This window comes from Rhinoderma darwinii (assembly GCF_050947455.1).
Source record: "Rhinoderma darwinii isolate aRhiDar2 chromosome 5 unlocalized genomic scaffold, aRhiDar2.hap1 SUPER_5_unloc_39, whole genome shotgun sequence".
Classification (NCBI taxonomy): domain Eukaryota; kingdom Metazoa; phylum Chordata; class Amphibia; order Anura; family Rhinodermatidae; genus Rhinoderma; species Rhinoderma darwinii.
The window spans coordinates 877,112-900,778 of record NW_027461797.1 but is presented as its reverse complement, the minus strand read 5'-3'; the positions used below and the strand labels follow the sequence as shown (position 1 = coordinate 900,778).

The window sequence follows — 23,667 nt, the reverse complement described above, 5'->3', positions numbered from 1 at the left end:
AGCAAACAGCCAATAAAGCAGCCCGCCCGCTCGCCTGCCCGCCACAATGGACCTACCTGTGTACACTAGATGGATGTGATGGAATGTACTGTTGTCCCTACATTTCAAGAAGAAGTAAGAATTGCAGTTGCAACAAAGCCTTGCTTGCCTACAAAGAGAGCAGCAATTTGGATTTGTTACTATGTTACCTAGAAGAATAACAAACTGTGCAAGGATGGAGGTTGTAGGAGCAAGGAGAAGTTGTCTGTAAAGTTGGTGGATGCCTATTTTCCATTTTGCAGTCCCTTGTCTCCCTCTTGTGGCCTCCTGGAGGCAACTAGCTGTGCAAAAAAAAGACAGCCTGGCGGCCGGCTGTTGCAGTGTTGCCCTCTCAGGCAACACTGAGTGACTGACTGAGCCTCACCGTCTTATATAAAGTTCAGACGGAACTTTGCACGTGTCATAGTGGAGCCCTCAGGATTCCAGAGCCAGCTTTCTGACATCATAATGGGGCCTCAGAGATAAAAGCCTGGGCCCAGGCAGTGCTGGTCAGTGCTGCTCAGCAGGCAGCACTGGACTGGACTGGATTACAGCTGATACAAGGTGTGAAGGAACAAGGGGTGGCTGTGGGCATGCACTTGCTGCCGCTGCCAGTGTTTATCTGCATGGCAGCAGGGCATTTGGGCGTTGCCAGGAAGGCGTTTTTATGTAGATTCCTCCTCTTTCAGCACTGCATTGTGGTGCAAGCAAAAGAAGCAAATCCTGTCTGGCTTCCTCTCCGGCCTTTATTCACCTCCCGTGTAGCTGTGAGTGTGTGAGCCTGCAGGGCCCCATGGAATTGCCTAGAAGTAGGCTGAATCGCTGCAAGGGCTGAACAGCAGTATCGGGCAGGCTCGGGCAACGCGCGGCCCGTTCGGGTTATCGCTTCTCGGCCTTTTGGCTAAGATCAAGTGTAGTATCTGTTCTTATCAGTTTAATATCTGATACGTCCCCTATCTGGGGACCATATATTAAATGGATTTTTAGAACAGGGAGATGGAAATAGAGCTTGCTCTGTCCACTCCACGCATTGACCTGGTATTGCAGTATTTCCAGGACCGGTGCACCCTTTCCTTATGTGTTGACTAAAAGCAGATTCCAAAAGTGTTTTTTGTCTTTGCTATTGTTTCTGTCTTTCTGAAGGGATCTCCCCTTTTAATCCCATTATTTCAACACCTGTTGGACAATGCATGAGTGATAATGAGCTCATTGATTAAATGCAATTAATGAATAGATTGCCACCTCTTGTTGTGTGTCGTCTGTGTTTCTGTGTTTCCGGCATTTCACATTGGAACACCTCATTCACCTTCCTTGTCTTCTCTCCGCCCTCCCTTTTAGGTAAGTTAAAGAGCTGCACCTGAGCCAGCCACTGATTGATTGATTGATTGATTGATTGATTGATTGATTGATTGATTGATTGATGCAGCACAACAGTCAAATAGTGGAGTGGAGTAGGGGAACAGCAAACAGCCAATAAAGCAGCCCGCCCGCTCGCCTGCCCGCCACAATGGACCTACCTGTGTACACTAGATGGATGTGATGGAATGTACTGTCGTCCCTACATTTCAAGAAGAAGTAAGAATTGCAGTTGCAACAAAGCCTTGCTTGCCTACAAAGAGAGCAGCAATTTGGATTTGTTACTATGTTACCTAGAAGAATAACAAACTGTGCAAGGATGGAGGTTGTAGGAGCAAGGAGAAGTTGTCTGTAAAGTTGGTGGATGCCTATTTTCCATTTTGCAGTCCCTTGTCTCCCTCTTGTGGCCTCCTGGAGGCAACTAGCTGTGCAAAAAAAAGACAGCCTGGCGGCCGGCTGTTGCAGTGTTGCCCTCTCAGGCAACACTGAGTGACTGACTGAGCCTCACCGTCTTATATAAAGTTCAGACGGAACTTTGCACGTGTCATAGTGGAGCCCTCAGGATTCCAGAGCCAGCTTTCTGACATCATAATGGGGCCTCAGAGATAAAAGCCTGGGCCCAGGCAGTGTTGGTCAGTGCTGCTCAGCAGGCAGCACTGGACTGGACTGGATTACAGCTGATACAAGGTGTGAAGGAACAAGGGGTGGCTGTGGGCATGCACTTGCTGCCGCTGCCAGTGTTTATCTGCATGGCAGCAGGGCATTTGGGCGTTGCCAGGAAGGCGTTTTTATGTAGATTCCTCCTCTTTCAGCACTGCATTGTGGTGCAAGCAAAAGAAGCAAATCCTGTCTGGCTTCCTCTCCGGCCTTTATTCACCTCCCGTGTAGCTGTGAGTGTGTGAGCCTGCAGGGCCCCATGGAATTGCCTAGAAGTAGGCTGAATCGCTGCAAGGGCTGAACAGCAGTATCGGGCAGGCTCGGGCAACGCGCGGCCCGTTCGGGTTATCGCTTCTCGGCCTTTTGGCTAAGATCAAGTGTAGTATCTGTTCTTATCAGTTTAATATCTGATACGTCCCCTATCTGGGGACCATATATTAAATGGATTTTTAGAACAGGGAGATGGAAATAGAGCTTGCTCTGTCCACTCCACGCATTGACCTGGTATTGCAGTATTTCCAGGACCGGTGCACCCTTTCCTTATGTGTTGACTAAAAGCAGATTCCAAAAGTGTTTTTTGTCTTTGCTATTGTTTCTGTCTTTCTGAAGGGATCTCCCCTTTTAATCCCATTATTTCAACACCTGTTGGACAATGCATGAGTGATAATGAGCTCATTGATTAAATGCAATTAATGAATAGATTGCCACCTCTTGTTGTGTGTCGTCTGTGTTTCTGTGTTTCCGGCATTTCACATTGGAACACCTCATTCACCTTCCTTGTCTTCTCTCCGCCCTCCCTTTTAGGTAAGTTAAAGAGCTGCACCTGAGCCAGCCACTTGATTGATTGATTGATTGATTGATTGATTGATTGATTGATTGATTGATTGATGCAGCACAACAGTCAAATAGTGGAGTGGAGTAGGGGAACAGCAAACAGCCAATAAAGCAGCCCGCCCGCTCGCCTGCCCGCCACAATGGACCTACCTGTGTACACTAGATGGATGTGATGGAATGTACTGTCGTCCCTACATTTCAAGAAGAAGTAAGAATTGCAGTTGCAACAAAGCCTTGCTTGCCTACAAAGAGAGCAGCAATTTGGATTTGTTACTATGTTACCTAGAAGAATAACAAACTGTGCAAGGATGGAGGTTGTAGGAGCAAGGAGAAGTTGTCTGTAAAGTTGGTGGATGCCTATTTTCCATTTTGCAGTCCCTTGTCTCCCTCTTGTGGCCTCCTGGAGGCAACTAGCTGTGCAAAAAAAAGACAGCCTGGCGGCCGGCTGTTGCAGTGTTGCCCTCTCAGGCAACACTGAGTGACTGACTGAGCCTCACCGTCTTATATAAAGTTCAGACGGAACTTTGCACGTGTCATAGTGGAGCCCTCAGGATTCCAGAGCCAGCTTTCTGACATCATAATGGGGCCTCAGAGATAAAAGCCTGGGCCCAGGCAGTGTTGGTCAGTGCTGCTCAGCAGGCAGCACTGGACTGGACTGGATTACAGCTGATACAAGGTGTGAAGGAACAAGGGGTGGCTGTGGGCATGCACTTGCTGCCGCTGCCAGTGTTTATCTGCATGGCAGCAGGGCATTTGGGCGTTGCCAGGAAGGCGTTTTTATGTAGATTCCTCCTCTTTCAGCACTGCATTGTGGTGCAAGCAAAAGAAGCAAATCCTGTCTGGCTTCCTCTCCGGCCTTTATTCACCTCCCGTGTAGCTGTGAGTGTGTGAGCCTGCAGGGCCCCATGGAATTGCCTAGAAGTAGGCTGAATCGCTGCAAGGGCTGAACAGCAGTATCGGGCAGGCTCGGGCAACGCGCGGCCCGTTCGGGTTATCGCTTCTCGGCCTTTTGGCTAAGATCAAGTGTAGTATCTGTTCTTATCAGTTTAATATCTGATACGTCCCCTATCTGGGGACCATATATTAAATGGATTTTTAGAACAGGGAGATGGAAATAGAGCTTGCTCTGTCCACTCCACGCATTGACCTGGTATTGCAGTATTTCCAGGACCGGTGCACCCTTTCCTTATGTGTTGACTAAAAGCAGATTCCAAAAGTGTTTTTTGTCTTTGCTATTGTTTCTGTCTTTCTGAAGGGATCTCCCCTTTTAATCCCATTATTTCAACACCTGTTGGACAATGCATGAGTGATAATGAGCTCATTGATTAAATGCAATTAATGAATAGATTGCCACCTCTTGTTGTGTGTCGTCTGTGTTTCTGTGTTTCCGGCATTTCACATTGGAACACCTCATTCACCTTCCTTGTCTTCTCTCCGCCCTCCCTTTTAGGTAAGTTAAAGAGCTGCACCTGAGCCAGCCATTGATTGATTGATTGATTGATTGATTGATTGATTGATTGATTGATTGATTGATTGATTGCAGCACAACAGTCAAATAGTGGAGTGGAGTAGGGGAACAGCAAACAGCCAATAAAGCAGCCCGCCCGCTCGCCTGCCCGCCACAATGGACCTACCTGTGTACACTAGATGGATGTGATGGAATGTACTGTCGTCCCTACATTTCAAGAAGAAGTAAGAATTGCAGTTGCAACAAAGCCTTGCTTGCCTACAAAGAGAGCAGCAATTTGGATTTGTTACTATGTTACCTAGAAGAATAACAAACTGTGCAAGGATGGAGGTTGTAGGAGCAAGGAGAAGTTGTCTGTAAAGTTGGTGGATGCCTATTTTCCATTTTGCAGTCCCTTGTCTCCCTCTTGTGGCCTCCTGGAGGCAACTAGCTGTGCAAAAAAAAGACAGCCTGGCGGCCGGCTGTTGCAGTGTTGCCCTCTCAGGCAACACTGAGTGACTGACTGAGCCTCACCGTCTTATATAAAGTTCAGACGGAACTTTGCACGTGTCATAGTGGAGCCCTCAGGATTCCAGAGCCAGCTTTCTGACATCATAATGGGGCCTCAGAGATAAAAGCCTGGGCCCAGGCAGTGTTGGTCAGTGCTGCTCAGCAGGCAGCACTGGACTGGACTGGATTACAGCTGATACAAGGTGTGAAGGAACAAGGGGTGGCTGTGGGCATGCACTTGCTGCCGCTGCCAGTGTTTATCTGCATGGCAGCAGGGCATTTGGGCGTTGCCAGGAAGGCGTTTTTATGTAGATTCCTCCTCTTTCAGCACTGCATTGTGGTGCAAGCAAAAGAAGCAAATCCTGTCTGGCTTCCTCTCCGGCCTTTATTCACCTCCCGTGTAGCTGTGAGTGTGTGAGCCTGCAGGGCCCCATGGAATTGCCTAGAAGTAGGCTGAATCGCTGCAAGGGCTGAACAGCAGTATCGGGCAGGCTCGGGCAACGCGCGGCCCGTTCGGGTTATCGCTTCTCGGCCTTTTGGCTAAGATCAAGTGTAGTATCTGTTCTTATCAGTTTAATATCTGATACGTCCCCTATCTGGGGACCATATATTAAATGGATTTTTAGAACAGGGAGATGGAAATAGAGCTTGCTCTGTCCACTCCACGCATTGACCTGGTATTGCAGTATTTCCAGGACCGGTGCACCCTTTCCTTATGTGTTGACTAAAAGCAGATTCCAAAAGTGTTTTTTGTCTTTGCTATTGTTTCTGTCTTTCTGAAGGGATCTCCCCTTTTAATCCCATTATTTCAACACCGGACAATGCATGAGTGATAATGAGCTCATTGATTAAATGCAATTAATGAATAGATTGCCACCTCTTGTTGTGTGTCGTCTGTGTTTCTGTGTTTCCGGCATTTCACATTGGAACACCTCATTCACCTTCCTTGTCTTCTCTCCGCCCTCCCTTTTAGGTAAGTTAAAGAGCTGCACCTGAGCCAGCCACTGATTGATTGATTGATTGATTGATTGATTGATTGATTGATTGATTGATTGATGCAGCACAACAGTCAAATAGTGGAGTGGAGTAGGGGAACAGCAAACAGCCAATAAAGCAGCCCGCCCGCTCGCCTGCCCGCCACAATGGACCTACCTGTGTACACTAGATGGATGTGATGGAATGTACTGTCGTCCCTACATTTCAAGAAGAAGTAAGAATTGCAGTTGCAACAAAGCCTTGCTTGCCTACAAAGAGAGCAGCAATTTGGATTTGTTACTATGTTACCTAGAAGAATAACAAACTGTGCAAGGATGGAGGTTGTAGGAGCAAGGAGAAGTTGTCTGTAAAGTTGGTGGATGCCTATTTTCCATTTTGCAGTCCCTTGTCTCCCTCTTGTGGCCTCCTGGAGGCAACTAGCTGTGCAAAAAAAAGACAGCCTGGCGGCCGGCTGTTGCAGTGTTGCCCTCTCAGGCAACACTGAGTGACTGACTGAGCCTCACCGTCTTATATAAAGTTCAGACGGAACTTTGCACGTGTCATAGTGGAGCCCTCAGGATTCCAGAGCCAGCTTTCTGACATCATAATGGGGCCTCAGAGATAAAAGCCTGGGCCCAGGCAGTGTTGGTCAGTGCTGCTCAGCAGGCAGCACTGGACTGGACTGGATTACAGCTGATACAAGGTGTGAAGGAACAAGGGGTGGCTGTGGGCATGCACTTGCTGCCGCTGCCAGTGTTTATCTGCATGGCAGCAGGGCATTTGGGCGTTGCCAGGAAGGCGTTTTTATGTAGATTCCTCCTCTTTCAGCACTGCATTGTGGTGCAAGCAAAAGAAGCAAATCCTGTCTGGCTTCCTCTCCGGCCTTTATTCACCTCCCGTGTAGCTGTGAGTGTGTGAGCCTGCAGGGCCCCATGGAATTGCCTAGAAGTAGGCTGAATCGCTGCAAGGGCTGAACAGCAGTATCGGGCAGGCTCGGGCAACGCGCGGCCCGTTCGGGTTATCGCTTCTCGGCCTTTTGGCTAAGATCAAGTGTAGTATCTGTTCTTATCAGTTTAATATCTGATACGTCCCCTATCTGGGGACCATATATTAAATGGATTTTTAGAACAGGGAGATGGAAATAGAGCTTGCTCTGTCCACTCCACGCATTGACCTGGTATTGCAGTATTTCCAGGACCGGTGCACCCTTTCCTTATGTGTTGACTAAAAGCAGATTCCAAAAGTGTTTTTTGTCTTTGCTATTGTTTCTGTCTTTCTGAAGGGATCTCCCCTTTTAATCCCATTATTTCAACACCTGTTGGACAATGCATGAGTGATAATGAGCTCATTGATTAAATGCAATTAATGAATAGATTGCCACCTCTTGTTGTGTGTCGTCTGTGTTTCCGGCATTTCACATTGGAACACCTCATTCACCTTCCTTGTCTTCTCTCCGCCCTCCCTTTTAGGTAAGTTAAAGAGCTGCACCTGAGCCAGCCACTGATTGATTGATTGATTGATTGATTGATTGATTGATTGATTGATTGATTGCAGCACAACAGTCAAATAGTGGAGTGGAGTAGGGGAACAGCAAACAGCCAATAAAGCAGCCCGCCCGCTCGCCTGCCCGCCACAATGGACCTACCTGTGTACACTAGATGGATGTGATGGAATGTACTGTCGTCCCTACATTTCAAGAAGAAGTAAGAATTGCAGTTGCAACAAAGCCTTGCTTGCCTACAAAGAGAGCAGCAATTTGGATTTGTTACTATGTTACCTAGAAGAATAACAAACTGTGCAAGGATGGAGGTTGTAGGAGCAAGGAGAAGTTGTCTGTAAAGTTGGTGGATGCCTATTTTCCATTTTGCAGTCCCTTGTCTCCCTCTTGTGGCCTCCTGGAGGCAACTAGCTGTGCAAAAAAAAGACAGCCTGGCGGCCGGCTGTTGCAGTGTTGCCCTCTCAGGCAACACTGAGTGACTGACTGAGCCTCACCGTCTTATATAAAGTTCAGACGGAACTTTGCACGTGTCATAGTGGAGCCCTCAGGATTCCAGAGCCAGCTTTCTGACATCATAATGGGGCCTCAGAGATAAAAGCCTGGGCCCAGGCAGTGTTGGTCAGTGCTGCTCAGCAGGCAGCACTGGACTGGACTGGATTACAGCTGATACAAGGTGTGAAGGAACAAGGGGTGGCTGTGGGCATGCACTTGCTGCCGCTGCCAGTGTTTATCTGCATGGCAGCAGGGCATTTGGGCGTTGCCAGGAAGGCGTTTTTATGTAGATTCCTCCTCTTTCAGCACTGCATTGTGGTGCAAGCAAAAGAAGCAAATCCTGTCTGGCTTCCTCTCCGGCCTTTATTCACCTCCCGTGTAGCTGTGAGTGTGTGAGCCTGCAGGGCCCCATGGAATTGCCTAGAAGTAGGCTGAATCGCTGCAAGGGCTGAACAGCAGTATCGGGCAGGCTCGGGCAACGCGCGGCCCGTTCGGGTTATCGCTTCTCGGCCTTTTGGCTAAGATCAAGTGTAGTATCTGTTCTTATCAGTTTAATATCTGATACGTCCCCTATCTGGGGACCATATATTAAATGGATTTTTAGAACAGGGAGATGGAAATAGAGCTTGCTCTGTCCACTCCACGCATTGACCTGGTATTGCAGTATTTCCAGGACCGGTGCACCCTTTCCTTATGTGTTGACTAAAAGCAGATTCCAAAAGTGTTTTTTGTCTTTGCTATTGTTTCTGTCTTTCTGAAGGGATCTCCCCTTTTAATCCCATTATTTCAACACCTGTTGGACAATGCATGAGTGATAATGAGCTCATTGATTAAATGCAATTAATGAATAGATTGCCACCTCTTGTTGTGTGTCGTCTGTGTTTCTGTGTTTCCGGCATTTCACATTGGAACACCTCATTCACCTTCCTTGTCTTCTCTCCGCCCTCCCTTTTAGGTAAGTTAAAGAGCTGCACCTGAGCCAGCCACTGATTGATTGATTGATTGATTGATTGATTGATTGATTGATTGATTGATTGATTGATTGATTGATGCAGCACAACAGTCAAATAGTGGAGTGGAGTAGGGGAACAGCAAACAGCCAATAAAGCAGCCCGCCCGCTCGCCTGCCCGCCACAATGGACCTACCTGTGTACACTAGATGGATGTGATGGAATGTACTGTCGTCCCTACATTTCAAGAAGAAGTAAGAATTGCAGTTGCAACAAAGCCTTGCTTGCCTACAAAGAGAGCAGCAATTTGGATTTGTTACTATGTTACCTAGAAGAATAACAAACTGTGCAAGGATGGAGGTTGTAGGAGCAAGGAGAAGTTGTCTGTAAAGTTGGTGGATGCCTATTTTCCATTTTGCAGTCCCTTGTCTCCCTCTTGTGGCTTCCTGGAGGCAACTAGCTGTGCAAAAAAAAGACAGCCTGGCGGCCGGCTGTTGCAGTGTTGCCCTCTCAGGCAACACTGAGTGACTGACTGAGCCTCACCGTCTTATATAAAGTTCAGACGGAACTTTGCACGTGTCATAGTGGAGCCCTCAGGATTCCAGAGCCAGCTTTCTGACATCATAATGGGGCCTCAGAGATAAAAGCCTGGGCCCAGGCAGTGTTGGTCAGTGCTGCTCAGCAGGCAGCACTGGACTGGACTGGATTACAGCTGATACAAGGTGTGAAGGAACAAGGGGTGGCTGTGGGCATGCACTTGCTGCCGCTGCCAGTGTTTATCTGCATGGCAGCAGGGCATTTGGGCGTTGCCAGGAAGGCGTTTTTATGTAGATTCCTCCTCTTTCAGCACTGCATTGTGGTGCAAGCAAAAGAAGCAAATCCTGTCTGGCTTCCTCTCCGGCCTTTATTCACCTCCCGTGTAGCTGTGAGTGTGTGAGCCTGCAGGGCCCCATGGAATTGCCTAGAAGTAGGCTGAATCGCTGCAAGGGCTGAACAGCAGTATCGGGCAGGCTCGGGCAACGCGCGGCCCGTTCGGGTTATCGCTTCTCGGCCTTTTGGCTAAGATCAAGTGTAGTATCTGTTCTTATCAGTTTAATATCTGATACGTCCCCTATCTGGGGACCATATATTAAATGGATTTTTAGAACAGGGAGATGGAAATAGAGCTTGCTCTGTCCACTCCACGCATTGACCTGGTATTGCAGTATTTCCAGGACCGGTGCACCCTTTCCTTATGTGTTGACTAAAAGCAGATTCCAAAAGTGTTTTTTGTCTTTGCTATTGTTTCTGTCTTTCTGAAGGGATCTCCCCTTTTAATCCCATTATTTCAACACCTGTTGGAAAATGCATGAGTGATAATGAGCTCATTGATTAAATGCAATTAATGAATAGATTGCCACCTCTTGTTGTGTGTCGTCTGTGTTTCTGTGTTTCCGGCATTTCACATTGGAACACCTCATTCACCTTCCTTGTCTTCTCTCCGCCCTCCCTTTTAGGTAAGTTAAAGAGCTGCACCTGAGCCAGCCACTGATTGATTGATTGATTGATTGATTGATTGATTGATTGATTGATTGATTGATGCAGCACAACAGTCAAATAGTGGAGTGGAGTAGGGGAACAGCAAACAGCCAATAAAGCAGCCCGCCCGCTCGCCTGCCCGCCACAATGGACCTACCTGTGTACACTAGATGGATGTGATGGAATGTACTGTCGTCCCTACATTTCAAGAAGAAGTAAGAATTGCAGTTGCAACAAAGCCTTGCTTGCCTACAAAGAGAGCAGCAATTTGGATTTGTTACTATGTTACCTAGAAGAATAACAAACTGTGCAAGGATGGAGGTTGTAGGAGCAAGGAGAAGTTGTCTGTAAAGTTGGTGGATGCCTATTTTCCATTTTGCAGTCCCTTGTCTCCCTCTTGTGGCCTCCTGGAGGCAACTAGCTGTGCAAAAAAAAGACAGCCTGGCGGCCGGCTGTTGCAGTGTTGCCCTCTCAGGCAACACTGAGTGACTGACTGAGCCTCACCGTCTTATATAAAGTTCAGACGGAACTTTGCACGTGTCATAGTGGAGCCCTCAGGATTCCAGAGCCAGCTTTCTGACATCATAATGGGGCCTCAGAGATAAAAGCCTGGGCCCAGGCAGTGTTGGTCAGTGCTGCTCAGCAGGCAGCACTGGACTGGACTGGATTACAGCTGATACAAGGTGTGAAGGAACAAGGGGTGGCTGTGGGCATGCACTTGCTGCCGCTGCCAGTGTTTATCTGCATGGCAGCAGGGCATTTGGGCGTTGCCAGGAAGGCGTTTTTATGTAGATTCCTCCTCTTTCAGCACTGCATTGTGGTGCAAGCAAAAGAAACAAATCCTGTCTGGCTTCCTCTCCGGCCTTTATTCACCTCCCGTGTAGCTGTGAGTGTGTGAGCCTGCAGGGCCCCATGGAATTGCCTAGAAGTAGGCTGAATCGCTGCAAGGGCTGAACAGCAGTATCGGGCAGGCTCGGGCAACGCGCGGCCCGTTCGGGTTATCGCTTCTCGGCCTTTTGGCTAAGATCAAGTGTAGTATCTGTTCTTATCAGTTTAATATCTGATACGTCCCCTATCTGGGGACCATATATTAAATGGATTTTTAGAACAGGGAGATGGAAATAGAGCTTGCTCTGTCCACTCCACGCATTGACCTGGTATTGCAGTATTTCCAGGACCGGTGCACCCTTTCCTTATGTGTTGACTAAAAGCAGATTCCAAAAGTGTTTTTTGTCTTTGCTATTGTTTCTGTCTTTCTGAAGGGATCTCCCCTTTTAATCCCATTATTTCAACACCTGTTGGACAATGCATGAGTGATAATGAGCTCATTGATTAAATGCAATTAATGAATAGATTGCCACCTCTTGTTGTGTGTCGTCTGTGTTTCTGTGTTTCCGGCATTTCACATTGGAACACCTCATTCACCTTCCTTGTCTTCTCTCCGCCCTCCCTTTTAGGTAAGTTAAAGAGCTGCACCTGAGCCAGCCACTGATTGATTGATTGATTGATTGATTGATTGATTGATTGATTGATTGATTGATTGATGCAGCACAACAGTCAAATAGTGGAGTGGAGTAGGGGAACAGCAAACAGCCAATAAAGCAGCCCGCCCGCTCGCCTGCCCGCCACAATGGACCTACCTGTGTACACTAGATGGATGTGATGGAATGTACTGTCGTCCCTACATTTCAAGAAGAAGTAAGAATTGCAGTTGCAACAAAGCCTTGCTTGCCTACAAAGAGAGCAGCAATTTGGATTTGTTACTATGTTACCTAGAAGAATAACAAACTGTGCAAGGATGGAGGTTGTAGGAGCAAGGAGAAGTTGTCTGTAAAGTTGGTGGATGCCTATTTTCCATTTTGCAGTCCCTTGTCTCCCTCTTGTGGCCTCCTGGAGGCAACTAGCTGTGCAAAAAAAAGACAGCCTGGCGGCCGGCTGTTGCAGTGTTGCCCTCTCAGGCAACACTGAGTGACTGACTGAGCCTCACCGTCTTATATAAAGTTCAGACGGTACTTTGCACGTGTCATAGTGGAGCCCTCAGGATTCCAGAGCCAGCTTTCTGACATCATAATGGGGCCTCAGAGATAAAAGCCTGGGCCCAGGCAGTGTTGGTCAGTGCTGCTCAGCAGGCAGCACTGGACTGGACTGGATTACAGCTGATACAAGGTGTGAAGGAACAAGGGGTGGCTGTGGGCATGCACTTGCTGCCGCTGCCAGTGTTTATCTGCATGGCAGCAGGGCATTTGGGCGTTGCCAGGAAGGCGTTTTTATGTAGATTCCTCCTCTTTCAGCACTGCATTGTGGTGCAAGCAAAAGAAGCAAATCCTGTCTGGCTTCCTCTCCGGCCTTTATTCACCTCCCGTGTAGCTGTGAGTGTGTGAGCCTGCAGGGCCCCATGGAATTGCCTAGAAGTAGGCTGAATCGCTGCAAGGGCTGAACAGCAGTATCGGGCAGGCTCGGGCAACGCGCGGCCCGTTCGGGTTATCGCTTCTCGGCCTTTTGGCTAAGATCAAGTGTAGTATCTGTTCTTATCAGTTTAATATCTGATACGTCCCCTATCTGGGGACCATATATTAAATGGATTTTTAGAACAGGGAGATGGAAATAGAGCTTGCTCTGTCCACTCCACGCATTGACCTGGTATTGCAGTATTTCCAGGACCGGTGCACCCTTTCCTTATGTGTTGACTAAAAGCAGATTCCAAAAGTGTTTTTTGTCTTTGCTATTGTTTCTGTCTTTCTGAAGGGATCTCCCCTTTTAATCCCATTATTTCAACACCTGTTGGACAATGCATGAGTGATAATGAGCTCATTGATTAAATGCAATTAATGAATAGATTGCCACCTCTTGTTGTGTGTCGTCTGTGTTTCTGTGTTTCCGGCATTTCACATTGGAACACCTCATTCACCTTCCTTGTCTTCTCTCCGCCCTCCCTTTTAGGTACGTTAAAGAGCTGCACCTGAGCCAGCCACTGATTGATTGATTGATTGATTGATTGATTGATTGATTGATTGATTGATTGATTGATTGATGCAGCACAACAGTCAAATAGTGGAGTGGAGTAGGGGAACAGCAAACAGCCAATAAAGCAGCCCGCCCGCGCGCCTGCCCGCCACAATGGACCTACCTGTGTACACTAGATGGATGTGATGGAATGTACTGTCGTCCCTACATTTCAAGAAGAAGTAAGAATTGCAGTTGCAACAAAGCCTTGCTTGCCTACAAAGAGAGCAGCAATTTGGATTTGTTACTATGTTACCTAGAAGAATAACAAACTGTGCAAGGATGGAGGTTGTAGGAGCAAGGAGAAGTTGTCTGTAAAGTTGGTGGATGCCTATTTTCCATTTTGCAGTCCCTTGTCTCCCTCTTGTGGCCTCCTGGAGGCAACTAGCTGTGCAAAAAAAAGACAGCCTGGCGGCCGGCTGTTGCAGTGTTGCCCTCTCAGGCAACACTGAGTGACTGACTGAGCCTCACCGTCTTATATAAAGTTCAGACGGAACTTTGCACGTGTCATAGTGGAGCCCTCAGGATTCCAGAGCCAGCTTTCTGACATCATAATGGGGCCTCAGAGATAAAAGCCTGGGCCCAGGCAGTGTTGGTCAGTGCTGCTCAGCAGGCAGCACTGGACTGGACTGGATTACAGCTGATACAAGGTGTGAAGGAACAAGGGGTGGCTGTGGGCATGCACTTGCTGCCGCTGCCAGTGTTTATCTGCATGGCAGCAGGGCATTTGGGCGTTGCCAGGAAGGCGTTTTTATGTAGATTCCTCCTCTTTCAGCACTGCATTGTGGTGCAAGCAAAAGAAGCAAATCCTGTCTGGCTTCCTCTCCGGCCTTTATTCACCTCCCGTGTAGCTGTGAGTGTGTGAGCCTGCAGGGCCCCATGGAATTGCCTAGAAGTAGGCTGAATCGCTGCAAGGGCTGAACAGCAGTATCGGGCAGGCTCGGGCAACGCGCGGCCCGTTCGGGTTATCGCTTCTCGGCCTTTTGGCTAAGATCAAGTGTAGTATCTGTTCTTATCAGTTTAATATCTGATACGTCCCCTATCTGGGGACCATATATTAAATGGATTTTTAGAACAGGGAGATGGAAATAGAGCTTGCTCTGTCCACTCCACGCATTGACCTGGTATTGCAGTATTTCCAGGACCGGTGCACCCTTTCCTTATGTGTTGACTAAAAGCAGATTCCAAAAGTGTTTTTTGTCTTTGCTATTGTTTCTGTCTTTCTGAAGGGATCTCCCCTTTTAATCCCATTATTTCAACACCTGTTGGACAATGCATGAGTGATAATGAGCTCATTGATTAAATGCAATTAATGAATAGATTGCCACCTCTTGTTGTGTGTCGTCTGTGTTTCTGTGTTTCCGGCATTTCACATTGGAACACCTCATTCACCTTCCTTGTCTTCTCTCCGCCCTCCCTTTTAGGTAAGTTAAAGAGCTGCACCTGAGCCAGCCACTGATTGATTGATTGATTGATTGATTGATTGATTGATTGATTGATGCAGCACAACAGTCAAATAGTGGAGTGGAGTAGGGGAACAGCAAACAGCCAATAAAGCAGCCCGCCCGCTCGCCTGCCCGCCACAATGGACCTACCTGTGTACACTAGATGGATGTGATGGAATGTACTGTTGTCCCTACATTTCAAGAAGAAGTAAGAATTGCAGTTGCAACAAAGCCTTGCTTGCCTACAAAGAGAGCAGCAATTTGGATTTGTTACTATGTTACCTAGAAGAATAACAAACTGTGCAAGGATTGAGGTTGTAGGAGCAAAGAGAAGTTGTCTGTAAAGTTGGTGGATGCCTATTTTCCATTTTGCAGTCCCTTGTCTCCCTCTTGTGGCCTCCTGGAGGCAACTAGCTGTGCAAAAAAAAGACAGCCTGGCGGCCGGCTGTTGCAGTGTTGCCCTCTCAGGCAACACTGAGTGACTGACTGAGCCTCACCGTCTTATATAAAGTTCAGACGGAACTTTGCACGTGTCATAGTGGAGCCCTCACGATTCCAGAGCCAGCTTTCTGACATCATAATGGGGCCTCAGAGATAAAAGCCTGGGCCCAGGCAGTGTTGGTCAGTGCTGCTCAGCAGGCAGCACTGGACTGGACTGGATTACAGCTGATACAAGGTGTGAAGGAACAAGGGGTGGCTGTGGGCATGCACTTGCTGCCGCTGCCAGTGTTTATCTGCATGGCAGCAGGGCATTTGGGCGTTGCCAGGAAGGCGTTTTTATGTAGATTCCTCCTCTTTCAGCACTGCATTGTGGTGCAAGCAAAAGAAGCAAATCCTGTCTGGCTTCCTCTCCGGCCTTTATTCACCTCCCGTGTAGCTGTGAGTGTGTGAGCCTGCAGGGCCCCATGGAATTGCCTAGAAGTAGGCTGAATCGCTGCAAGGGCTGAACAGCAGTATCGGGCAGGCTCGGGCAACGCGCGGCCCGTTCGGGTTATCGCTTCTCGGCCTTTTGGCTAAGATCAAGTGTAGTATCTGTTCTTATCAGTTTAATATCTGATACGTCCCCTATCTGGGGACCATATATTAAATGGATTTTTAGAACAGGGAGATGGAAATAGAGCTTGCTCTGTCCACTCCACGCATTGACCTGGTATTGCAGTATTTCCAGGACCGGTGCACCCTTTCCTTATGTGTTGACTAAAAGCAGATTCCAAAAGTGTTTTTTGTCTTTGCTATTGTTTCTGTCTTTCTGAAGGGATCTCCCCTTTTAATCCCATTATTTCAACACCTGTTGGACAATGCATGAGTGATAATGAGCTCATTGATTAAATGCAATTAATGAATAGATTGCCACCTCTTGTTGTGTGTCGTCTGTGTTTCTGTGTTTCCGGCATTTCACATTGGAACACCTCATTCACCTTCCTTGTCTTCTCTCCGCCCTCCCTTTTAGGTAAGTTAAAGAGCTGCACCTGAGCCAGCCACTGATTGATTGATTGATTGATTGATTGATTGATTGATTGATTGATTGATTGATTGATTGATTGATGCAGCACAACAGTCAAATAGTGGAGTGGAGTAGGGGAACAGCAAACAGCCAATAAAGCAGCCCGCCCGCTCGCCTGCCCGCCACAATGGACCTACCTGTGTACACTAGATGGATGTGATGGAATGTACTGTCGTCCCTACATTTCAAGAAGAAGTAAGAATTGCAGTTGCAACAAAGCCTTGCTTGCCTACAAAGAGAGCAGCAATTTGGATTTGTTACTATGTTACCTAGAAGAATAACAAACTGTGCAAGGATGGAGGTTGTAGGAGCAAGGAGAAGTTGTCTGTAAAGTTGGTGGATGCCTATTTTCCATTTTGCAGTCCCTTGTCTCCCTCTTGTGGCCTCCTGGAGGCAACTAGCTGTGCAAAAAAAAGACAGCCTGGCGGCCGGCTGTTGCAGTGATGCCCTCTCAGGCAACACTGAGTGACTGACTGAGCCTCACCGTCTTATATAAAGTTCAGACGGAACTTTGCACGTGTCATAGTGGAGCCCTCAGGATTCCAGAGCCAGCTTTCTGACATCATAATGGGGCCTCAGAGATAAAAGCCTGGGCCCAGGCAGTGTTGGTCAGTGCTGCTCAGCAGGCAGCACTGGACTGGATTACAGCTGATACAAGGTGTGAAGGAACAAGGGGTGGCTGTGGGCATGCACTTGCTGCCGCTGCCAGTGTTTATCTGCATGGCAGCAGGGCATTTGGGCGTTGCCAGGAAGGCGTTTTTATGTAGATTCCTCCTCTTTCAGCACTGCATTGTGGTGCAAGCAAAAGAAGCAAATCCTGTCTGGCTTCCTCTCCGGCCTTTATTCACCTCCCGTGTAGCTGTGAGTGTGTGAGCCTGCAGGGCCCCATGGAATTGCCTAGAAGTAGGCTGAATCGCTGCAAGGGCTGAACAGCAGTATCGGGCAGGCTCGGGCAACGCGCGGCCCGTTCGGGTTATCGCTTCTCGGCCTTTTGGCTAAGATCAAGTGTAGTATCTGTTCTTATCAGTTTAATATCTGATACGTCCCCTATCTGGGGACCATATATTAAATGGATTTTTAGAACAGGGAGATGGAAATAGAGCTTGCTCTGTCCACTCCACGCATTGACCTGGTATTGCAGTATTTCCAGGACCGGTGCACCCTTTCCTTATGTGTTGACTAAAAGCAGATTCCAAAAGTGTTTTTTGTCTTTGCTATTGTTTCTGTCTTTCTGAAGGGATCTCCCCTTTTAATCCCATTATTTCAACACCTGTTGGACAATGCATGAGTGATAATGAGCTCATTGATTAAATGCAATTAATGAATAGATTGCCACCTCTTGTTGTGTGTCGTCTGTGTTTCTGTGTTTCCGGCATTTCACATTGGAACACCTCATTCACCTTCCTTGTCTTCTCTCCGCCCTCCCTTTTAGGTAAGTTAAAGAGCTGCACCTGAGCCAGCCACTGATTGATTGATTGATTGATTGATTGATTGATTGATTGATTGATTGATTGATGCAGCACAACAGTCAAATAGTGGAGTGGAGTAGGGGAACAGCAAACAGCCAATAAAGCAGCCCGCCCGCTCGCCTGCCCGCCACAATGGACCTACCTGTGTACACTAGATGGATGTGATGGAATGTACTGTCGTCCCTACATTTCAAGAAGAAGTAAGAATTGCAGTTGCAACAAAGCCTTGCTTGCCTACAAAGAGAGCAGCAATTTGGATTTGTTACTATGTTACCTAGAAGAATAACAAACTGTGCAAGGATGGAGGTTGTAGGAGCAAGGAGAAGTTGTCTGTAAAGTTGGTGGATGCCTATTTTCCATTTTGCAGTCCCTTGTCTCCCTCTTGTGGCCTCCTGGAGGCAACTAGCTGTGCAAAAAAAAGACAGCCTGGCGGCCGGCTGTTGCAGTGTTGCCCTCTCAGGCAACACTGAGTGACTGACTGAGCCTCACCGTCTTATATAAAGTTCAGACGGAACTTTGCACGTGTCATAGTGGAGCCCTCAGGATTCCAGAGCCAGCTTTCTGACATCATAATGGGGCCTCAGAGATAAAAGCCTGGGCCCAGGCAGTGTTGGTCAGTGCTGCTCAGCAGGCAGCACTGGACTGGACTGGATTACAGCTGATACAAGGTGTGAAGGAACAAGGGGTGGCTGTGGGCATGCACTTGCTGCCGCTGCCAGTGTTTATCTGCATGGCAGCAGGGCATTTGGGCGTTGCCAGGAAGGCGTTTTTATGTAGATTCCTCCTCTTTCAGCACTGCATTGTGGTGCAAGCAAAAGAAGCAAATCCTGTCTGGCTTCCTCTCCGGCCTTTATTCACCTCCCGTGTAGCTGTGAGTGTGTGAGCCTGCAGGGCCCCATGGAATTGCCTAGAAGTAGGCTGAATCGCTGCAAGGGCTGAACAGCAGTATCGGGCAGGCTCGGGCAACGCGCGGCCCGTTCGGGTTATCGCTTCTCGGCCTTTTGGCTAAGATCAAGTGTAGTATCTGTTCTTATCAGTTTAATATCTGATACGTCCCCTATCTGGGGACCATATATTAAATGGATTTTTAGAACAGGGAGATGGAAATAGAGCTTGCTCTGTCCACTCCACGCATTGACCTGGTATTGCAGTATTTCCAGGACCGGTGCACCCTTTCCTTATGTGTTGACTAAAAGCAGATTCCAAAAGTGTTTTTTGTCTTTGCTATTGTTTCTGTCTTTCTGAAGGGATCTCCCCTTTTAATCCCATTATTTCAACACCTGTTGGACAATGCATGAGTGATAATGAGCTCATTGATTAAATGCAATTAATGAATAGATTGCCACCTCTTGTTGTGTGTCGTCTGTGTTTCTGTGTTTCCGGCATTTCACATTGGAACACCTCATTCACCTTCCTTGTCTTCTCTCCGCCCTCCCTTTTAGGTAAGTTAAAGAGCTGCACCTGAGCCAGCCACTGATTGATTGATTGATTGATTGATTGATTGATTGATTGATTGATTGATGCAGCACAACAGTCAAATAGTGGAGTGGAGTAGGGGAACAGCAAACAGCCAATAAAGCAGCCCGCCCGCTCGCCTGCCCGCCACAATGGACCTACCTGTGTACACTAGATGGATGTGATGGAATGTACTGTCGTCCCTACATTTCAAGAAGAAGTAAGAATTGCAGTTGCAACAAAGCCTTGCTTGCCTACAAAGAGAGCAGCAATTTGGATTTGTTACTATGTTACCTAGAAGAATAACAAACTGTGCAAGGATGGAGGTTGTAGGAGCAAGGAGAAGTTGTCTGTAAAGTTGGTGGATGCCTATTTTCCATTTTGCAGTCCCTTGTCTCCCTCTTGTGGCCTCCTGGAGGCAACTAGCTGTGCAAAAAAAAAGACAGCCTGGCGGCCGGCTGTTGCAGTGTTGCCCTCTCAGGCAACACTGAGTGACTGACTGAGCCTCACCGTCTTATATAAAGTTCAGACGGAACTTTGCACGTGTCATAGTGGAGCCCTCAGGATTCCAGAGCCAGCTTTCTGACATCATAATGGGGCCTCAGAGATAAAGGCCTGGGCCCAGGCAGTGTTGGTCAGTGCTGCTCAGCAGGCAGCACTGGACTGGACTGGATTACAGCTGATACAAGGTGTGAAGGAACAATGGGTGGCTGTGGGCATGCACTTGCTGCCGCTGCCAGTGTTTATCTGCATGGCAGCAGGGCATTTGGGCGTTGCCAGGAAGGCGTTTTTATGTAGATTCCTCCTCTTTCAGCACTGCATTGTGGTGCAAGCAAAAGAAGCAAATCCTGTCTGGCTTCCTCTCCGGCCTTTATTCACCTCCCGTGTAGCTGTGAGTGTGTGAGCCTGCAGGGCCCCATGGAATTGCCTAGAAGTAGGCTGAATCGCTGCAAGGGCTGAACAGCAGTATCGGGCAGGCTCGGGCAACGCGCGGCCCGTTCGGGTTATCGCTTCTCGGCCTTTTGGCTAAGATCAAGTGTAGTATCTGTTCTTATCAGTTTAATATCTGATACGTCCCCTATCTGGGGACCATATATTAAATGGATTTTTAGAACAGGGAGATGGAAATAGAGCTTGCTCTGTCCACTCCACGCATTGACCTGGTATTGCAGTATTTCCAGGACCGGTGCACCCTTTCCTTATGTGTTGACTAAAAGCAGATTCCAAAAGTGTTTTTTGTCTTTGCTATTGTTTCTGTCTTTCTGAAGGGATCTCCCCTTTTAATCCCATTATTTCAACACCTGTTGGACAATGCATTAGTGATAATGAGCTCATTGATTAAATGCAATTAATGAATAGATTGCCACCTCTTGTTGTGTGTCGTCTGTGTTTCTGTGTTTCCGGCATTTCACATTGGAACACCTCATTCACCTTCCTTGTCTTCTCTCCGCCCTCCCTTTTAGGTAAGTTAAAGAGCTGCACCTGAGCCAGCCACTGATTGATTGATTGATTGATTGATTGATTGATGCAGCACAACAGTCAAATAGTGGAGTGGAGTAGGGGAACAGCAAACAGCCAATAAAGCAGCCCGCCCGCTCGCCTGCCCGCCACAATGGACCTACCTGTGTACACTAGATGGATGTGATGGAATGTACTGTCGTCCCTACATTTCAAGAAGAAGTAAGAATTGCAGTTGCAACAAAGCCTTGCTTGCCTACAAAGAGAGCAGCAATTTGGATTTGTTACTATGTTACCTAGAAGAATAACAAACTGTGCAAGGATGGAGGTTGTAGGAGCAAGGAGAAGTTGTCTGTAAAGTTGGTGGATGCCTATTTTCCATTTTGCAGTCCCTTGTCTCCCTCTTGTGGCCTCCTGGAGGCAACTAGCTGTGCAAAAAAAAGACAGCCTGGCGGCCGGCTGTTGCAGTGTTGCCCTCTCAGGCAACACTGAGTGACTGACTGAGCCTCACCGTCTTATATAAAGTTCAGACGGAACTTTGCACGTGTCATAGTGGAGCCCTCAGGATTCCAGAGCCAGCTTTCTGACATCATAATGGGGCCTCAGAGATAAAAGCCTGGGCCCAGGCAGTGTTGGTCAGTGCTGCTCAGCAGGCAGCACTGGACTGGACTGGATTACAGCTGATACAAGGTGTGAAGGAACAAGCGGTGGCTGTGGGCATGCACTTGCTGCCGCTGCCAGTGTTTATCTGCATGGCAGCAGGGCATTTGGGCGTTGCCAGGAAGGCGTTTTTATGTAGATTCCTCCTCTTTCAGCACTGCATTGTGGTGCAAGCAAAAGAAGCAAATCCTGTCTGGCTTCCTCTCCGGCCTTTATTCACCTCCCGTGTAGCTGTGAGTGTGTGAGCCTGCAGGGCCCCATGGAATTGCCTAGAAGTAGGCTGAATCGCTGCAAGGGCTGAACAGCAGTATCGGGCAGGCTCGGGCAACGCGCGGCCCGTTCGGGTTATCGCTTCTCGGCCTTTTGGCTAAGATCAAGTGTAGTATCTGTTCTTATCAGTTTAATATCTGATACGTCCCCTATCTGGGGACCATATATTAAATGGATTTTTAGAACAGGGAGATGGAAATAGAGCTTGCTCTGTCCACTCCACGCATTGACCTGGTATTGCAGTATTTCCAGGACCGGTGCACCCTTTCCTTATGTGTTGACTAAAAGCAGATTCCAAAAGTGTTTTTTGTCTTTGCTATTGTTTCTGTCTTTCTGAAGGGATCTCCCCTTTTAATCCCATTATTTCAACACCTGTTGGACAATGCATGAGTGATAATGAGCTCATTGATTAAATGCAATTAATGAATAGATTGCCACCTCTTGTTGTGTGTCGTCTGTGTTTCTGTGTTTCCGGCATTTCACATTGGAACACCTCATTCACCTTCCTTGTCTTCTCTCCGCCCTCCCTTTTAGGTAAGTTAAAGAGCTGCACCTGAGCCAGCCACTGATTGATTGATTGATTGATTGATTGATTGATTGATTGATTGATTGATTGATTGATTGATGCAGCACAACAGTCAAATAGTGGAGTGGAGTAGGGGAACAGCAAACAGCCAATAAAGCAGCCCGCCCGCTCGCCTGCCCGCCACAATGGACCTACCTGTGTACACTAGATGGATGTGATGGAATGTACTGTCGTCCCTACATTTCAAGAAGAAGTAAGAATTGCAGTTGCAACAAAGCCTTGCTTGCCTACAAAGAGAGCAGCAATTTGGATTTGTTACTATGTTACCTAGAAGAATAACAAACTGTGCAAGGATGGAGGTTGTAGGAGCAAGGAGAAGTTGTCTGTAAAGTTGGTGGATGCCTATTTTCCATTTTGCAGTCCCTTGTCTCCCTCTTGTGGCCTCCTGGAGGCAACTAGCTGTGCAAAAAAAAGACAGCCTGGCGGCCGGCTGTTGCAGTGTTGCCCTCTCAGGCAACACTGAGTGACTGACTGAGCCTCACCGTCTTATATAAAGTTCAGACGGAACTTTGCACGTGTCATAGTGGAGCCCTCAGGATTCCAGAGCCAGCTTTCTGACATCATAATGGGGCCTCAGAGATAAAAGCCTGGGCCCAGGCAGTGTTGGTCAGTGCTGCTCAGCAGGCAGCACTGGACTGGACTGGATTACAGCTGATACAAGGTGTGAAGGAACAAGGGGTGGCTGTGGGCATGCACTTGCTGCCGCTGCCAGTGTTTATCTGCATGGCAGCAGGGCATTTGGGCGTTGCCAGGAAGGCGTTTTTATGTAGATTCCTCCTCTTTCAGCACTGCATTGTGGTGCAAGCAAAAGAAGCAAATCCTGTCTGGCTTCCTCTCCGGCCTTTATTCACCTCCCGTGTAGCTGTGAGTGTGTGAGCCTGCAGGGCCCCATGGAATTGCCTAGAAGTAGGCTGAATCGCTGCAAGGGCTGAACAGCAGTATCGGGCAGGCTCGGGCAACGCGCGGCCCGTTCGGGTTATCGCTTCTCGGCCTTTTGGCTAAGATCAAGTGTAGTATCTGTTCTTATCAGTTTAATATCTGATACGTCCCCTATCTGGGGACCATATATTAAATGGATTTTTAGAACAGGGAGATGGAAATAGAGCTTGCTCTGTCCACTCCACGCATTGACCTGGTATTGCAGTATTTCCAGGACCGGTGCACCCTTTCCTTATGTGTTGACTAAAAGCAGATTCCAAAAGTGTTTTTTGTCTTTGCTATTGTTTCTGTCTTTCTGAAGGGATCTCCCCTTTTAATCCCATTATTTCAACACCTGTTGGACAATGCATGAGTGATAATGAGCTCATTGATTAAATGCAATTAATGAATAGATTGCCACCTCTTGTTGTGTGTCGTCTGTGTTTCTGTGTTTCCGGCATTTCACATTGGAACACCTCATTCACCTTCCTTGTCTTCTCTCCGCCCTCCCTTTTAGGTAAGTTAAAGAGCTGCACCTGAGCCAGCCACTGATTGATTGATTGATTGATTGATTGATGCAGCACAACAGTCAAATAGTGGAGTGGAGTAGGGGAACAGCAAACAGCCAATAAAGCAGCCCGCCC

At 47.8% G+C, this 23,667-nt stretch overlaps 16 non-coding genes across 16 annotated transcripts; all 16 read left to right on the top strand.

The window, feature by feature from the left end:
• Positions 1-899: 899 nt before the first annotated feature.
• On the top strand, positions 900-1,090 carry LOC142691865 (U2 spliceosomal RNA). Its single transcript, XR_012860377.1, has one exon. It is a non-coding gene; the product is annotated as a U2 spliceosomal RNA (small nuclear RNA).
• A 1,288-nt stretch (positions 1,091-2,378) lies between these two features.
• LOC142691864 (U2 spliceosomal RNA) lies at positions 2,379-2,569 on the top strand. The gene has a single exon (XR_012860376.1). It is a non-coding gene; the product is annotated as a U2 spliceosomal RNA (small nuclear RNA).
• A 1,289-nt stretch (positions 2,570-3,858) lies between these two features.
• LOC142691863 (U2 spliceosomal RNA) lies at positions 3,859-4,049 on the top strand. The gene has a single exon (XR_012860375.1). It is a non-coding gene; the product is annotated as a U2 spliceosomal RNA (small nuclear RNA).
• A 1,293-nt stretch (positions 4,050-5,342) lies between these two features.
• On the top strand, positions 5,343-5,533 carry LOC142691862 (U2 spliceosomal RNA). Its single transcript, XR_012860374.1, has one exon. It is a non-coding gene; the product is annotated as a U2 spliceosomal RNA (small nuclear RNA).
• A 1,284-nt stretch (positions 5,534-6,817) lies between these two features.
• LOC142691861 (U2 spliceosomal RNA) lies at positions 6,818-7,008 on the top strand. The gene has a single exon (XR_012860373.1). It is a non-coding gene; the product is annotated as a U2 spliceosomal RNA (small nuclear RNA).
• A 1,277-nt stretch (positions 7,009-8,285) lies between these two features.
• On the top strand, positions 8,286-8,476 carry LOC142691860 (U2 spliceosomal RNA). Its single transcript, XR_012860372.1, has one exon. It is a non-coding gene; the product is annotated as a U2 spliceosomal RNA (small nuclear RNA).
• A 1,300-nt stretch (positions 8,477-9,776) lies between these two features.
• On the top strand, positions 9,777-9,967 carry LOC142691859 (U2 spliceosomal RNA). Its single transcript, XR_012860371.1, has one exon. It is a non-coding gene; the product is annotated as a U2 spliceosomal RNA (small nuclear RNA).
• Positions 9,968-11,255: 1,288 nt separating this feature from the next.
• On the top strand, positions 11,256-11,446 carry LOC142691856 (U2 spliceosomal RNA). The gene has a single exon (XR_012860369.1). It is a non-coding gene; the product is annotated as a U2 spliceosomal RNA (small nuclear RNA).
• Positions 11,447-12,738: 1,292 nt separating this feature from the next.
• Positions 12,739-12,929, top strand: LOC142691855 (U2 spliceosomal RNA). The gene has a single exon (XR_012860368.1). It is a non-coding gene; the product is annotated as a U2 spliceosomal RNA (small nuclear RNA).
• A 1,296-nt stretch (positions 12,930-14,225) lies between these two features.
• On the top strand, positions 14,226-14,416 carry LOC142691854 (U2 spliceosomal RNA). The gene has a single exon (XR_012860367.1). It is a non-coding gene; the product is annotated as a U2 spliceosomal RNA (small nuclear RNA).
• A 1,280-nt stretch (positions 14,417-15,696) lies between these two features.
• On the top strand, positions 15,697-15,887 carry LOC142691853 (U2 spliceosomal RNA). The gene has a single exon (XR_012860366.1). It is a non-coding gene; the product is annotated as a U2 spliceosomal RNA (small nuclear RNA).
• Positions 15,888-17,182: 1,295 nt separating this feature from the next.
• LOC142691852 (U2 spliceosomal RNA) lies at positions 17,183-17,373 on the top strand. The gene has a single exon (XR_012860365.1). It is a non-coding gene; the product is annotated as a U2 spliceosomal RNA (small nuclear RNA).
• Positions 17,374-18,661: 1,288 nt separating this feature from the next.
• On the top strand, positions 18,662-18,852 carry LOC142692700 (U2 spliceosomal RNA). The gene has a single exon (XR_012861120.1). It is a non-coding gene; the product is annotated as a U2 spliceosomal RNA (small nuclear RNA).
• A 1,285-nt stretch (positions 18,853-20,137) lies between these two features.
• Positions 20,138-20,328, top strand: LOC142692699 (U2 spliceosomal RNA). Its single transcript, XR_012861119.1, has one exon. It is a non-coding gene; the product is annotated as a U2 spliceosomal RNA (small nuclear RNA).
• A 1,268-nt stretch (positions 20,329-21,596) lies between these two features.
• LOC142692698 (U2 spliceosomal RNA) lies at positions 21,597-21,787 on the top strand. The gene has a single exon (XR_012861118.1). It is a non-coding gene; the product is annotated as a U2 spliceosomal RNA (small nuclear RNA).
• A 1,296-nt stretch (positions 21,788-23,083) lies between these two features.
• LOC142692696 (U2 spliceosomal RNA) lies at positions 23,084-23,274 on the top strand. The gene has a single exon (XR_012861117.1). It is a non-coding gene; the product is annotated as a U2 spliceosomal RNA (small nuclear RNA).
• Positions 23,275-23,667: the final 393 nt, after the last annotated feature.